This window comes from Schistocerca serialis, chromosome 12, assembly GCF_023864345.2.
Source record: "Schistocerca serialis cubense isolate TAMUIC-IGC-003099 chromosome 12, iqSchSeri2.2, whole genome shotgun sequence".
NCBI lineage: Eukaryota > Metazoa > Arthropoda > Insecta > Orthoptera > Acrididae > Schistocerca > Schistocerca serialis.
In genome coordinates, this window is record NC_064649.1 from 156,573,246 (window position 1) to 156,590,002 (window position 16,757).

Consider the following 16,757-nt stretch of genomic DNA (forward strand, 5'->3'; position numbering starts at 1 on the left):
TGAACCTCTCCTGTGAGTCCACTTTTAGATTCCGATGCCTCACTTCAGGTTTACTGTATGCCTTGGACCTTCTTATTGACGATGAAACACAGAAATTGCATCCGAATTTAATACAAAAGTCCCAATGCCGACTTAAGTACAAGAGGACTGACACTCTAACATTCTATGATTTGAACCTCTCCTATGAGTCCAGTTTTAGTTTCCGATGCTTCACTTCAGGTTTACTGTATCCCTTGGACCTTTTTATTAATGATGAAACACAGAAATTGCATCCGAATTTAATACAAAAGGCACAATGCCGACATAAGTACAAGAGGACTGACACTCTAACTTTCTATGATTTGAACATCTCTTGTGATTCCAGTTTTAGATTCCGATGCTTCACTTCAGGTTTACTGTATCCCTTGGACGTTCTTATTGGCGATGAAACACAGAAATTGCATCCGAATTTAATACAAAAGGCACAATGCCGACTTAAGTACAAGAGGACTGACACTCTTACTTTCTATGATTTGAACCTCTCCAGTGAGTCCAGTTTTAGATTCCGATGCTTCACTACAGGTTTACTGTATCCCTTGGTCGTTCTTATTGACCATGAAACACAGAAATTGCATCCGAATTTAATACAATAGTCAAAATGCCGACTTAAGTACAAACGGACTGACACTCTAACTTTCTATGATTTGAACCTCTCCTGTTAGTACAGTTTTGAATTCCGATGCATCACTTCAGGTTTATTGTATCTCTTGGACCTTCTTATTAACGATGAAACACAGAAATTGCGTCCGAATTTAATACAAAATCACAATGCCGTCTTAAACACAAGAGGACTGACACTCTCACTTTCTATGATTTGAACCTCTCTTGTGAGTCCATATTTAGATTCTGATGCTTCACTTCAGGTGTACTGTATGCCTTGGACCTTCGTATTGACGATGAATCACAGAAATTGCATCCGAATTTAATACAAAAGTCACAATGCCGACTTAAGTACAAGTGGACTGACACTCTAACATTCTATGATTTCAACCTCTCCTGTGAGTCCAGTTTTAGATTCCGATGCTTCACTTCAGGTTTACTGTATCCCTTGGACCTTCTTATTAACGATGAAACACAGCAATTGCATCCAAATTCCATACGAAAGGCACAATGCCGACTTAAGTACAAGAGGACTGACACTCTTACTTTCTATGATTTGAACCTCTCCTGTGAGTCCACTTTTAGATTCCGATGCTTCACTTCAGGTTTACTGTATCACTTGGACCTTCTTATTAACGGTGAAACACAGAAATTGCATCCGAATTTAATACAAAAGGCACAATGCCGACATAAGTACAAGAGGACTGACACTCTAACTTTCTATGATTTGTACCTCTCCTGTAAGTCCAGTTTTAGACTCCGATGCGTCACTTCAGGTTTACTGTATCCCTTGGACCTTCTTATTGACGATGAAACACAGAAATTACATCCGAATTTAATACAAAAGGCACAATGCCGACTTAAGTACAAAAGGAACTGACACTCTAAATTTCTATGATTTGTACCTCTCCCGTGAGTCCAGTTTTACATTCCTATGTTTCACTTCAGGTTTACTGTATCCCTTGGACTTTCTTATTAACGATGAAACACAGAAATTGCATCCGAATTTAATACAAACGGAACAATGCCGACTTGAGTAAAAGAGGACTGACAAACTAACTTTCTATGATTTGAACCTCTCTTGTGAGTCCAGTTTTAGATTCCGATGCTTCACGTCAGGTTGACTTTATCCCTTGGACATTCTTATTAACGATGAAGCACAGAAATTGCATCTGAATTTAATACAAAAGGCACAATGCCGACTTAAGTCCTAGAGGGTTGACACTACTTTTGTATGATTTGAACCTCTCCTGTGAGTCCACTTTTAGATTCCGATGCCTCACTGCAGGTTTACTGTATACCTTGGACCATCTTATTGACGATGAAGCACAGAAATTTGCATCCGAATTTGATAGAAAAGGCACAATGCCGACTTAAGTACAAGAGGACAGACACTCTAACTTTCTATGATTTGAACCTCTCCTGTGAGTCCAGTTTTAGATTCCGATGCTTCACTTCAGGTTTACTGTATCCCTTGGATCTTCCTATTAACGATGTAACACAGAAATTGCATCCAAATTCAATACAAAAGGCACAATGCCGACTTAAGTACAAGAGGACTGACTCTCTAACTTTCTATGATTTGAACCTCTCCTGTGAGTACAGTTTTAGATTCCGATGCCTCACTTCAGGTTTACTGTATCCCTTGGACCTTCTTATTAACGATGAAACACAGAAATTGCATCCGAATTTAATACAAACGTCACAATAATGACTTAAGTACAAGAGGACTGACACTCTAACTTTCTATGATTTGAACCTCTCTTGTGAGTCCAGTCTTAGATTCCGATGCTTCACGTCAGGTGTACTGTATCACTTGGTCCTTCTTATTAACGATGAAACACAGAAATTACTTCCGAATTTAATACAAAAGGCACAATGCCAACATAAGTACAAGAGGACTGACACTCTCACATTCTATGATTTGAACCTCTCCTGTGAGTCCAGTTATAGATTCCGATGCTTCACTTCAGGTTTACTGTATCCCTTGGACCTTCTTATTGACGATGAAACACAGAATTTGCATCCGAGTTTAATACAAAAGGCACAATGCCGACTTAAGTACAAGAGGACTGACACTCTAACTTTCAATGATTTCAACCTCTACTGTGAGTCCAGTTTTAGATTCCGATGCTTCACATCAGGTTTACTGTATCCGTTGGACCTTCTTATTAACGATGAAGCACAGAAATTGCATCTGAGTTTAATACAAAAGGCACAATGTCGACTTAAGTACAAGGTTACTGAATGTCTAACTTTCTATGATTTGAACCTCTCCTGTGAGTCCAGTTTTAGATTCCGATGCCTCACTTCAGGTTTACTGCATCCCTTGGACCTTCGTATTGACGATGAAGCACAGAAATTGCATCCTAATTTAATACAAAAGTCACAATGCCGACTTAGGTACAAGAGGACTGACACCCTAACATTCTATGATTTGAACCTCTCCTGTGATTCCAGCTTTACATTCCGATGCTTCACTTCAGGTTTACTGTAACCATTGGACCTTCTTATTAACGATGAAACACAGAAATTGCATCCGAATTTAATACAAAAGGCACAATGACGACTTAAGTACAAGAGGACTGACACCCTAACTTTCTATGATTTTAACCTCTCTTGTGAATCTAGTATTAGATTCCGATGCTTCACGTCAGGTTTATAGTATCCCTTGGACCTTCTTATTAACGATGAAATACAGAAATTGCATCCGAATTTAATACAAAAGGCACAATGCCGACTTAAGTACAAGGGGGTTGACACTCTAACTTTGTATGATTTGAACCTCTCCTGTGAGTCCACTTTTAGATTCCAATGCCTCACTTCAGGTTTACTGTATGCCTTGGACCTTCTTATTGACGATGAAACACAGAAATTGCATCCGAATTTAATACAAAAGTCACAATGCCGGCTTAAGTACAAGAGGACTGACACTCTAACATTCTATGCTTTGAACCTCTCCTGTGAGTCCAGTTTTAGATTCCGATGCTTCACTTCAGGTTTACTGTATCCCTTGGACCTTTTTATTGACGATGAAACACAGAAATTGCATCCAAATTCAATACGAAAGGCACAATGCCGACTTAAGTACAAGAGGACTGACACTCTTACTTTCTAGGATTTGAACCTCTCCTGTGAGTCCAGTTTTAGATTCCGATGCATCACTTCAGGTTTACTGTACCACTTGGACCTTCTTATTAACGATGAAACACAGAAATTGCATCCGAATTTAATACAAATGGCACAATGCCGACTTAAGTACAAGAGGACTGACACTCTTACTTTCTATGATTTGAACCTCTCCAGTGAGTATAGTTTTAGATTCCGATGCTTCACTTCAGGTTTACTGTATCCCTTGGACCTTCTTATTGACAATGAAACACAGAATTTGCATCCGAGTTTAATACAAAAGGCACAATGCCAACTTAAGTACAAGAGGACTGACACTCTAACTTTCAATGATTTCAACCTCTCCTGTGAGTCCAGTTTTAGATTCCGATGCTTCACATCAGGTTTACTGTATCCGTTGGACCTTCTTATTAACGATGAAACACAGAAATAGCATCCGAATTTAATACAAAAGGCACAATGCCGACTTAAGTACTAAAGGACTGACACTCTAACTTTCTATGATTTGAACCTCTCCTGTGAATCCAGTTTTAGATTCCGATGTTTCACTTCAGGTTTACTGTATCCCTTGGACCTTCTTACGATGAAACACAGAAATTGCATCCGAATTTAGTATAAACGGCACAATGCCGACATAAGTACAAGAGGACTGACACTCTAACTTTCAATGATTTCAACCTCTCCTGTGTGTCCAGTTTTAGATTCCAATGCGTCACATCAGGTTTACTGTATCCGTTGGACGTTCTTATTAACGATGAAACACAGAAATTGCATCCGAATTTAATACAAAAGGCACAATGCCGACTTAAGTACAAAAGGACTGACACTCTAACTTTCTATGATTTGAACCTTTCCTGTGTGTCCAGTTTTAGATACCGATGTTTCACTTCAGGTTTACTGTATCCCTTGCACCTTCTTACGATGAAACACAGAAATTGCATCCGAATTTAGTATAAACGGCACAATGCCGACTTAAGTACAAGAGGACTGACACTCTAACTTTCTATGATTTGAACCTCTCTTGTGAATCCAGTTTTAGATTCCGATGCTTCACTTCAGGTTTACTGTATCCCTTGGATCTTCCTATTAACGATGTAACACAGAAATTGCATCCGAATTCAATACAAAAGGCACAATGCCGACTTAAGTACAAGAGGACTGACTCTCTAACTTTCTATGATTTCAACCTCTCCTGTGAGTCCAGTTTTAGATTCCGATGCTTCACTTCAGGTTTACTGTATCCCTTGGACCTTCTTATTGTCGATGAAACACAGAAATTGCATCCCAGTTTAATACAAAAGGCACAATGCCGACTTAAGTACAAGAGGACTGACACTCTAACTTTCTATGATTTGAACCTCTCCTGTGAGTCCAGTTTTAGATTCCGATGCCTCACTTCAGGTTTACTGTATCCCTTGGACCTTCTTATTAACGATGAAACACAGAAATTGCATCCGAATTTAATATAAACGTCACAATGAAGACTTAAGTACAAGAGGACTGACACTCTAAATTTCTATGATTTGAACCTCTCTTGTGAGTCCAGTCTTAGATTCCGATGCTTCACGTCAGGTGTACTGTATCACTTGGACCTTCATATTAACGATGAAACACAGAAATTGCTTCCGAATTTAATACAAAAGGCACAATGCCGACTTAAGTACAAGAGGACTCACACTCTAACTTTGTATGATTTTAATCTCTCCTGTGAGTCCACTTTTAGATTGCGATGCTTCACTTCTGGTTTACTGTATACCTTGGACCATCTTATAGTCGACGAAGCACAGAAATTTGCATCCGAATTTAATACAAAAGCCACAATGCCGACTAAAGTACAAGAGGACTGACACTCTAACATTCTATGATTTGAACCTCCCCTGTGTGTCCAGTTTTAGATTCCGATGCTTCACTTCAGGTTTACTGTATCCCTTGGACCTTCATAATGATGATGAGACACAAAAATTGCATCCGAAATTAATACAAAAGTCACAATGCCGACTTAAGTACAAGAGGACTGACACTCTAACTTACTAAGATTTGAACCTGTCCTGTGAGTCCAGTTTTAGATTCCGATGCTTCACTTCAGGTTTACTGTATCCCTTGGACCCTCTTATTGACGATGAAACACAGAAATTGCATCCGAAATTAATACAAAAGGCACAATGCCGACATAAGTACAAGAGGACTGACACTCTCACATTCTATGATTTGAACCTCTCCTGTGAGTCCAGTTATAGATTCCGATGCTTCACTTCAGGTTTACTGTATCCCTTGGACCTTCTTATTGACGATGAAACACAGAATTTGCATCCGAGTTTAATACAAAAGGCACAATGCCGACTTAAGTACAAGAGGACTGACACTCTAACTTTCAATGATTTCAACCTCTCCTGTGAGTCCAGTTTTAGATTCCGATGCTTCACATCAGGTTTACTGTATCCATTGGACCTTCTTATTAACGATGAAACACAGAAATTGCATCCGAAATTAATACCAAATGCACAATGCCGACTTAAGTACAAGAAGACTGACACCCTAACTTTCTATGATTTAAACCTCTACTGTGAGTCCAGTTTTAGATTCCGATGCTTCACTTCAGGTTTACTGTATCCCTTGGACCTTCTTATTGACGATGAAACACAGAATTTGCATCCGAGTTTAATACAAAAGTCACAATGCCGGCTTAAGTACAAGAGGACTGACACTCTAACATTCTATGCTTTGAACCTCTCCTGTGAGTCCAGTTATAGATTCCGATGCTTCACTTCAGGTTTACTGTATCCCTTGGACCTTCTTATTGACAATGAAACACAGAATTTGCATCCGAGTTTAATACAAAAGGCACAATGCCAACTTAAGTACAAGAGGACTGACACTCTAACTTTCAATGATTTCAACCTCTCCTGTGAGTCCAGTTTTAGATTCCGATGCTTCACATCAGGTTTACTGTATCCGTTGGACCTTCTTATTAACGATGAAACACAGAAATTGCATCCGAATTTAATACAAAAGGCACAATGCCGACTTAAGTACAAAAGGACTGACACTCTAACTTTCTATTATTTGAACCTCTCCTGTGAGTCCAGTTTTAGATTCCGATGTTTCTCTTCAGGTTTACTGTATCCCTTGGACCTTCTTACGATGAAACACAGAAATTGCATCCGAATTTAGTATAAACGGCACAATGCCGACATAAGTACAAGAGGACTGACACTCTAACTTTCTATGATTTGAACCTCTCTTGTGAATCCAGTTTTAGATTCCGATGCTTCACGTCAGGTTTACTGTATCCCTTGGACCTTCTTATTAACGATGAAATACAGAAATTGCATCCCAATTTAATACAAAAGGCACAATGCCGACTTAAGTACAAGAGGGATGACACTCTAACTTTGTATGATTTGAACCTCTCCTGTGAGTCCACTTTTAGATTCCGATGCCTCACTTCAGGTTTACTGTATGCCTTGGACCTTCTTATTGACGATGAAACACAGAAATTGCATCCGAATTTAATACAAAAGTCCCAATGCCGACTTAAGTACAAGAGGACTGACACTCTAACATTCTATGATTTGAACCTCTCCTATGAGTCCAGTTTTAGATTCCGATGCTTCACTTCAGGTTTACTGTATCCCTTGGACCTTTTTATTAACGATGAAACACAGAAATTGCATCCGAATTTAATACAAAAGGCACAATGCCGACATAAGTACAAGAGGACTGACACTCTAAATTTCTATGATTTGAACATCTCTTGTGATTCCAGTTTTAGATTCCGATGCTTCACTTCAGGTTTACTGTATCCCTTGGACGTTCTTATTGGCGATGAAACACAGAAATTGCATCCGAATTTAATACAAAAGGCACAATGCCGACTTAAGTACAAGAGGACTGACACTCTTACTTTCTATGATTTGAACCTCTCCAGTGAGTCCAGTTTTAGATTCCGATGCTTCACTTCAGGTTTGCTGTATCCCTTGGATCTTCCTATTAACGATGTAACACAGAAATTGCATCCAAATTCAATACAAAAGGCACAATGCCGACTTAAGTACAAGAGGACTGACTCTCTAACTTTCTATGATTTGAACCTCTCCTGTTAGTACAGTTTTGAATTCCGATGCATCACTTCAGGTTTATTGTATCTCTTGGACCTTCTTATTAACGATGAAACACAGAAATTGCGTCCGAATTTAATACAAAATCACAATGCCGTCTTAAATACAAGAGGACTGACACTCTCACTTTCTATGATTTGAACCTCTCTTGTGAGTCCATATTTAGATTCTGATGCTTCACTTCAGGTGTACTGTATGCCTTGGACCTTCGTATTGACGATGAAACACAGAAATTGCATCCGAATTTAATACAAAAGTCACAATGCCGACTTAAGTACAAGTGGACTGACACTCTAACATTCTATGATTTGAACCTCTCCTGTGAGTCCAGTTTTAGATTCCGATGCTTCACTTCAGGTTTACTGTATCCCTTGGACCTTCTTATTAACGATGAAACACAGCAATTGCATCCAAATTCCATACGAAAGGCACAATGCCGACTTAAGTACAAGAGGACTGACACTCTTACTTTCTATGATTTGAACCTCTCCTGTGAGTCCACTTTTAGATTCCGATGCTTCACTTCAGGTTTACTGTATCACTTGGACCTTCTTATTAACGGTGAAACACAGAAATTGCATCCGAATTTAATACAAAAGGCACAATGCCGACATAAGTACAAGAGGACTGACACTCTAACTTTCTATGATTTGTACCTCTCCTGTAAGTCCAGTTTTAGACTCCGATGCTTCACTTCAGGTTTACTGTATCCCTTGGACCTTCTTATTGACGATGAAACACAGAAATTGCATCCGAATTTAATACAAAAGGCACAATGCAGACTTAAGTACAAAAGGAACTGACACTCTAACTTTCTATGATTTGTACCTCTCCCGTGAGTCCAGTTTTACATTCCTATGTTTCACTTCAGGTTTACTGTATCCCTTGGACTTTCTTATTAACGATGAAACACAGAAATTGCATCCGAATTTAATACAAACGGAACAATGCCGACTTGAGTACAAGAGGACTGACAAACTAACTTTCTATGATTTGAACCTCTCTTGTGAGTCCAGTTTTAGATTCCGATGCTTCACGTCAGGTTTACATTATCCCTTGGACATTCTTATTAACGATGAAGCACAGAAATTGCATCCGAATTTAATACAAAAGGCACAATGCCGACTTAAGTCCTAGAGGGTTGACACTACTTTTGTATGATTTGAACCTCTCCTGTGAGTCCACTTTTAGATTCCGATGCCTCACTGCAGGTTTACTGTATACCTTGGACCATCTTATTGACGATGAAGCACAGAAATTTGCATCCGAATTTGATAGAAAAGGCACAATGCCAACTTAAGTACAAGAGGACAGACACTCTACCTTTCTTTGATTTCAACCTCTCCTGTGAGTCCAGTTTTAGATTCCGATGCTTCACTTCAGGTTTGCTGTATCCCTTGGATCTTCCTATTAACGATGTAACACAGAAATTGCATCCAAATTCAATACAAAAGGCACAATGCCGACTTAAGTACAAGAGGACTGACTCTCTAACTTTCTATGATATCAACCTCTCCTGTGAGTCCAGTTTTAGATTCCGATGCTTCACTTCAGGTTTACTGTATCCCTTGGACCTTCTTATTGACGATGAAACACAGAAATTGCATCCGAGTTTAATACAAAAGGCACAATGTCGACTTAAGTACAAGAGGACTGACACTCTAACTTTCTATGATTTGAACCTCTCCTGTGAGTACAGTTTTAGATTCCGATGCCTCACTTCAGGTTTACTGTATCCTTTGGACCTTCTTATTAACGATGAAACACAGAAATTGCATCCGAATTTTATACAAACGTCACAATAAAGACTTAAGTACAAGAGGACTGACACTCTAACTTTCTATGATTTGAACCTCTCTTGTGAGTCCAGTCTTAGATTCCGATGCTTCACGTCAGGTGTACTGTATCACTTGGACCTTCTTATTAACGATGAAACACAGAAATTGCTTCCGAATTTAATACAAAAGGCACAATGCCGACATAAGTACAAGAGGACTGACACTCTCACATTCTATGATTTGAACCTCTCCTGTGAGTCCAGTTATAGATTCCGATGCTTCACTTGAGGTTTACTGTATCCCTTGGACCTTCTTATTGATGATGAAACACAGAATTTGCATCCGAGTTTAATACAAAAGGCACAATGCCGACTTAAGTTCAAGAGGACTGACACTCTAACTTTCAATGATTTCAACCTCTACTGTGAGTCCAGTTTTAGATTCCGATGCTTCACATCAGGTTTACTGTATCCGTTGGACCTTCTTATTAACGATGAAGCACAGAAATTGCATCTGAATTTAATACAAAAGGCACAATGTCGACTTAAGTACGAGGTTACTGAAAGTCTAACTTTCAATGATTTGAACCTCTCCTGTGAGTCCAGTCTTAGATTCCGATGCCTCACTTCAGGTTTTCTGCATCCCTTGGACCTTCGTATTGACGATGAAGCACAGATATTGCATCCTAATTTAATACAAAAGTCACAATGCCGACTTAGGTACAAGAGGACTGACACCCTAACTTTCTATGATTTGAACCTCTCCTGTGATTCCAGCTTTACATTCCGATGCTTCACTTCAGGTTTACTGTAACCATTGGACCTTCTTATTAACGATGAAACACAGAAATTGCATCCGAATTTAATACAAAAGGCACAATGACGACTTAAGTACAAGAGGACTGACACCCTAACTTTCTATGATTTTAACCTCTCTTGTGAATCTAGTATTAGATTCCGATGCTTCACGTCAGGTTTATAGTATCCCTTGGACCTTCTTATTAACGATGAAACACAGAAATTGCATCCGAATTCAATACGAAAGGCACAATGCCGACTTAAGTACAAGAGGACTGACACTCTTACTTTCTAGGATTTGAACCTCTCCTGTGAGTCCAGTTTTAGATTCCGATGCATCACTTCAGGTTTACTGTACCACTTGGACCTTCTTATTAACGATGAAACACAGAAATTGCATCCGAATTTAATACAAATGGCACAATGCCGACTTAAGTGCAAGAGGACTGACACTCTTACTTTCTATGATTTGAACCTCTCCAGTGAGTCCAGTTTTAGATTCCGATGCTTCACTTCAGGTTTACTGTATCCCTTGGACCTTCTTATTGACAATGAAACACAGAATTTGCATCCGAGTTTAATACAAAAGGCACAATGCCGACATAAGTACAAGAGGACTGACACTCTAACATTCTATGATTTGAACCTCTCCTATGAGTCCAGTTTTAGATTCCGATGCTTCACTTCAGGTTTACTGTATCCCTTGGACCTTTTTATTAACGATGAAACACAGAAATTGCATCCGAATTTAATACAAAAGGCACAATGCCGACATAAGTACAAGAGGACTGACACTCTAACTTTCTATGATTTGAACATCTCTTGTGATTCCAGTTTTAGATTCCGATGCTTCACTTCAGGTTTACTGTATCCCTTGGACGTTCTTATTGGCGATGAAACACAGAAATTGCATCCGAATTTAATACAAAAGGCACAATGCCGACTTAAGTTCAAGAGGACTGACACTCTTACTTTCTATGATTTGAACCTCTCCAGTGAGTCCAGTTTTAGATTCCGATGCTTCACTACAGGTTTACTGTACCCCTTGGTCGTTCTTATTGACGATGAAACACAGAAATTGCATCCGAATTTAATACAATAGTCAAAATGCCGACTTAAGTACAAACGGACTGACACTCTAACTTTCTATGATTTGAACCTCTCCTGTTAGTACAGTTTTGAATTCCGATGCATCACTTCAGGTTTATTGTATCTCTTGGACCTTCTCATTAACGATGAAACACAGAAATTGCGTCCGAATTTAATACAAAATCACAATGCCGTCTTAAATACAAGAGGACTGACACTCTCACTTTCTATGATTTGAACCTCTCTTGTGAGTCCATATTTAGATTCTGATGCTTCACTTCAGGTGTACTGTATGCCTTGGACCTTCGTATTGACGATGAAACACAGAAATTGCATCCGAATTTAATACAAAAGTCACAATGCCGACTTAAGTACAAGTGGACTGACACTCTAACATTCTATGATTTGAACCTCTCCTGTGAGTCCAGTTTTAGATTCCGATGCTTCACTTCAGGTTTACTGTATCCCTTGGACCTTCTTATTAACGATGAAACACAGCAATTGCATCCAAATTCCATACGAAAGGCACAATGCCGACTTAAGTACAAGAGGACTGACACTCTTACTTTCTATGATTTGAACCTCTCCTGTGAGTCCACTTTTAGATTCCGATGCTTCACTTTTGGTTTACTGTATCACTTGGACCTTCTTATTAACGGTGAAACACAGAAATTGCATCCGAATTTAATACAAAAGGCACAATGCCGACATAAGTACAAGAGGACTGACACTCTAACTTTCTATGATTTGTACCTCTCCTGTAAGTCCAGTTTTAGACTCCGATACTTCACTTCAGGTTTACTGTATCCCTTGGACCTTCTTATTGACGATGAAACACAGAAATTGCATCCGAATTTAATACAAAAGGCACAATGCCGACTTAAGTACAACAGGAACTGACACTCTAACTTTCTATGATTTGTACCTCTCCCGTGAGTCCAGTTTTACATTCCTATGTTTCACTTCAGGTTTACTGTATCCCTTGGACTTTCTTATTAACGATGAAACACAGAAATTGCATCCGAATTTAATACAAACGTCACAATAAAGACTTAAGTACAAGAGGACTGACACTCTAACTTTCTATGATTTGAACCTCTCTTGTGAGTCCAGTCTTAGATTCCGATGCTTCACGTCAGGTGTACTGTATCACTTGGACCTTCTTATTAACGATGAAACACAGAAATTGCTTCCGAATTTAATACAAAAGGCACAATGCCGACATAAGTACAAGAGGACTGACACTCTCACATTCTATGATTTGAACCTCTCCTGTGAGTCCAGTTATAGATTCCGATGCTTCACTTCAGGCTTACTGTATCCCTTGGACCTTCTTATTGACGATGAAACACAGAATTTGCATCCGAGTTTAATACAAAAGGCACAATGCCGACTTAAGTACAAGAGGACTGACACTCTAACTTTCAATGATTTCAACCTCTACTGTGAGTCCAGTTTTAGATTCCGATGCTTCACATCAGGTTTACTGTATCCGTTGGACCTTCTTATTAACGATGAAGCACAGAAATTGCATCTGAATTTAATACAAAAGGCACAATGTCGACTTAAGTACAAGGTTACTGAATGTCTAACTTTCTATGATTTGAACCTCTCCTGTGAGTCCAGTCTTAGATTCCGATGCCTCACTTCAGGTTTACTGCATCCCTTGGACCTTCGTATTGACGATGAAGCACAGAAATTGCATCCTAATTTAATACAAAAGTCACAATGCCGACTTAGGTACAAGAGGACTGACACCCTAACTTTCTATGATTTGAACCTCTCCTGTGATTCCAGCTTTACATTCCGATGCTTCACTTCAGGTTTACTGTAACCATTGGACCTTCTTATTAACGATGAAACACAGAAATTGCATCCGAATTTAATACAAAAGGCACAATGACGACTTAAGTACAAGAGGACTGACACCCTAACTTTCTATGATTTGAACCTCTCCTGTGATTCCAGCTTTACATTCCGATGCTTCACTTCAGGTTTACTGTATACCTTGGACCATCTTATTGACGCTGAAGCACAGAAATTTGCATCCGAATTTAATACAAAAAGCACAATACCAACTTAAGTACAAGAGGACTGACACTAACTTTCTATGATTTGAACCTCTCCTGTGGGTCCACTTTAGATTCCGATGCTTCACTTCAGGTTTACTGTATCCCTTGGATCTTCCTATTAACGATGTAACAAAGAAATTGCATCCGAAATTAATACAAAAGTCACAATGCCGACTTAAGTACAAGAGGACTGACACTCTAACTTACTCGGGTTTGAACCTGTCCTGTGAGTCCAGTTTTAGATTCCGATGCTTCACTTCAGGTTTACTGTGTTCCTTGGACCCTCTTATTGACGGTGAAACACAGAAATTGCATCCTAATTTAATACAAAAGTCATAATGCCGACTTAAGAACAAGAGGATTGACACTATAACTCTCTATGATTTGAACCTCTCCTGTGATTCCAGTGATTCCAGTTTTACATTCCGATGCTTCACTTCAGGTTTACTGTATCCCTTGGACCTTCATATTAACGATGAAACACAGAAATTGCATCCGAATTTAATACAAAAGGCACAATGCCGACTTAAGTACAAGAGGGCTGACACCCTAACTTTCTATGATTTGAACCTCTCCTGTGAGTCCAGTTTTAGATTCCGATGCTTGACTTCAGGTTTACTGTATCCCTTGGACCTTCTTATTAACGATGAAACACAGAAATTGTATCCGAATTTAATACAAAAGGCACAATGCCGACTTAAGTTCAAGAGGACTCACTTTCTAACATTCTATGATTTGAACCTCTCCTGTGAGGTCAGTTTTAGAATCCAATGCTTCACTTCAGGTTTACTGTATCCCTTGGACCTTCTCATTGACGATGAAACACAGAAATTGCATCCGAATTTAATACAAAATTCACAATGCCGACTTAAGTACAAGAGGACTGCCACTCTAAATTTCTATGATTTGAACCTCTCTTATGAGTCCAGTTTTAGATTCCGATGCTTCACGTCAGGTTTGCTGTATCCTTTGGAACTTCTTATTAACGATGAAACACAGAAATTGCATCCGAATGTAATACAAAAGACACAATGCCGACTACAGTACAAGAGGACTACACTCTAACTTTCTATGATTTGAACCTCTCCTGTGAGTCCACTTTTAGATTCCGATGCTTCACTTCAGGTTTACTGTATCCGTTGGACCTTCTTATTAACGATGAAACACAGAAATTGCATCCGAATTTAATACAAAAGGCACAATGCCGACTTAAGTATAAGAGGACTCACACTCTAACTTTCTATGATTTGAACCTCTCCCAAGAGTCCAGTTTTATTTTCCGATGCTTCACTTCAGGTTTACTGTATCCCTTGGACCTTCTTATTGACGATGAAACACAGAAATTGCATCCGAATTTAATACAAAAGGCACAATGCCGACATAAGTACAAGAGTACTGACACTCGAACTCTCTATGATTTGAACCTCTCCTGTGAACCCAGTATTATATTCCGATGCTTCACTTCAGGTTTACTGTATCCCTTGGACCTTCTTATTGACGATGAAACACAGAAATTGCATCCGAATTTAATACAAAAGGCACAATGCCGACTTAAGTACAAGAGGACTGAACCTTAACTTTCTATGATTTGACCCTCTCCTGTGAGTCCAGTTTTAGATTCCGATGCTACACTTCAGGCTTACTGTATCCCTTGGACCTTCTTATTGACGATGAAACACAAAAATGCATCCGATTTTAATACAAAAGTCTTAATGCCGACTTAAGTACAAGAGGACGGACACTCTAACTTTCTATGAATTGAACCTCTCCTGAGAGTCCAGTTTAAGATTCCGATGCTTCACTTCAGGTTTACTGTATCCCTAGGACCTTCTTATTGACGATGAAACACAGATATTGCATCCGAATTTAATACAAAAGTCACAATGCCGACTTAAGTACAAGAGGACTGACACTCTAACTGTCTATGATTTGAACCTCTCCTGTGAGTCCAGTTTTAGTTTCCGATGCTTCACTTCAGGTTTACTGTATACCTTGGACCATCTTATTGACGATGACGCTCAAAAATTGCATCCGAATTTAACACAAAAGGCTCAATGCCGACTTAAGTACATGAGGAGTGACACTCTAACTTTCTATGATTTGAACCTCTCCTGTGAGTCCAGTTTTAGATTCCGATGCTTGACTTCAGGTTGACTGTATCCCTTGGACCTTCTTATTAACGATGAAACACAGAAATTGTATCCGAATTTAATACAAAAGGCACAATGCCGGCTTAAGTACAAGAGGACTGACATTCTAACATTCTATGATTTGAACCTCTCCTGTGAGGTCAGTTTTAGAATCCAATGCTTCACTTCAGGTTTACTGTATCCCTTGGACCTTCTAATTGACGATGAAACACAGAAATATCATCCGAATTTAATACAAACGTTACAATGCCGACTTAAGTACAAGAGAACTGACACTGTAACTTTCTATGATATGAACCTCTCCTGTGAGTCCAGTTTTAGATTCCGATGCTTCACTTCAGGTTTACGGTATCCCTTGGACCTTCTTATTAACGATGAAACACAGAAATTGCATCCGAATTTAATGCAAAAGGCACTATGCCGACTTAAGTACAAGAGGACTGACACTCTAACTTTCTATGATTTGAACCTCTCCTGTGAGTCCAGTTTTAGATTCCGATGCTTCACTTCAGGTTTACTGTATCCCTTGGACCTTCTTATTGATAGTGAAACACAAAAGTTGCATCCGAATTTAATACAAAAGCACAATGCCGACTTAAGAACAAGAAAACTGACACTCTATATTTCTATGATTTGAACCTCTCCCAAGAGTCCAGTTTTATTTTCCGATGCTTCACTTCAGGTTTACTGTATCCCTTGGACCTTCTTATTGACGATGAAACACAGAAATTGCATCCGAATTTAATACAAAAGGCACAATGCCGACATAAGTACAAGAGTACTGACACTCGAACTCTCTATGATTTGAACCTCTCCTGTGAACCCAGTATTATATTCCGATGCTTCACTTCAGGTTTACTGTATCCCTTGGACCTTCTTATTGACGATGAAACACAGAAATTGCATCCGAATTTAATACAAAAGGCACAATGCCGACTTAAGTACAAGAGGACTGAACCTTAACTTTCTATGATTTGACCCTCTC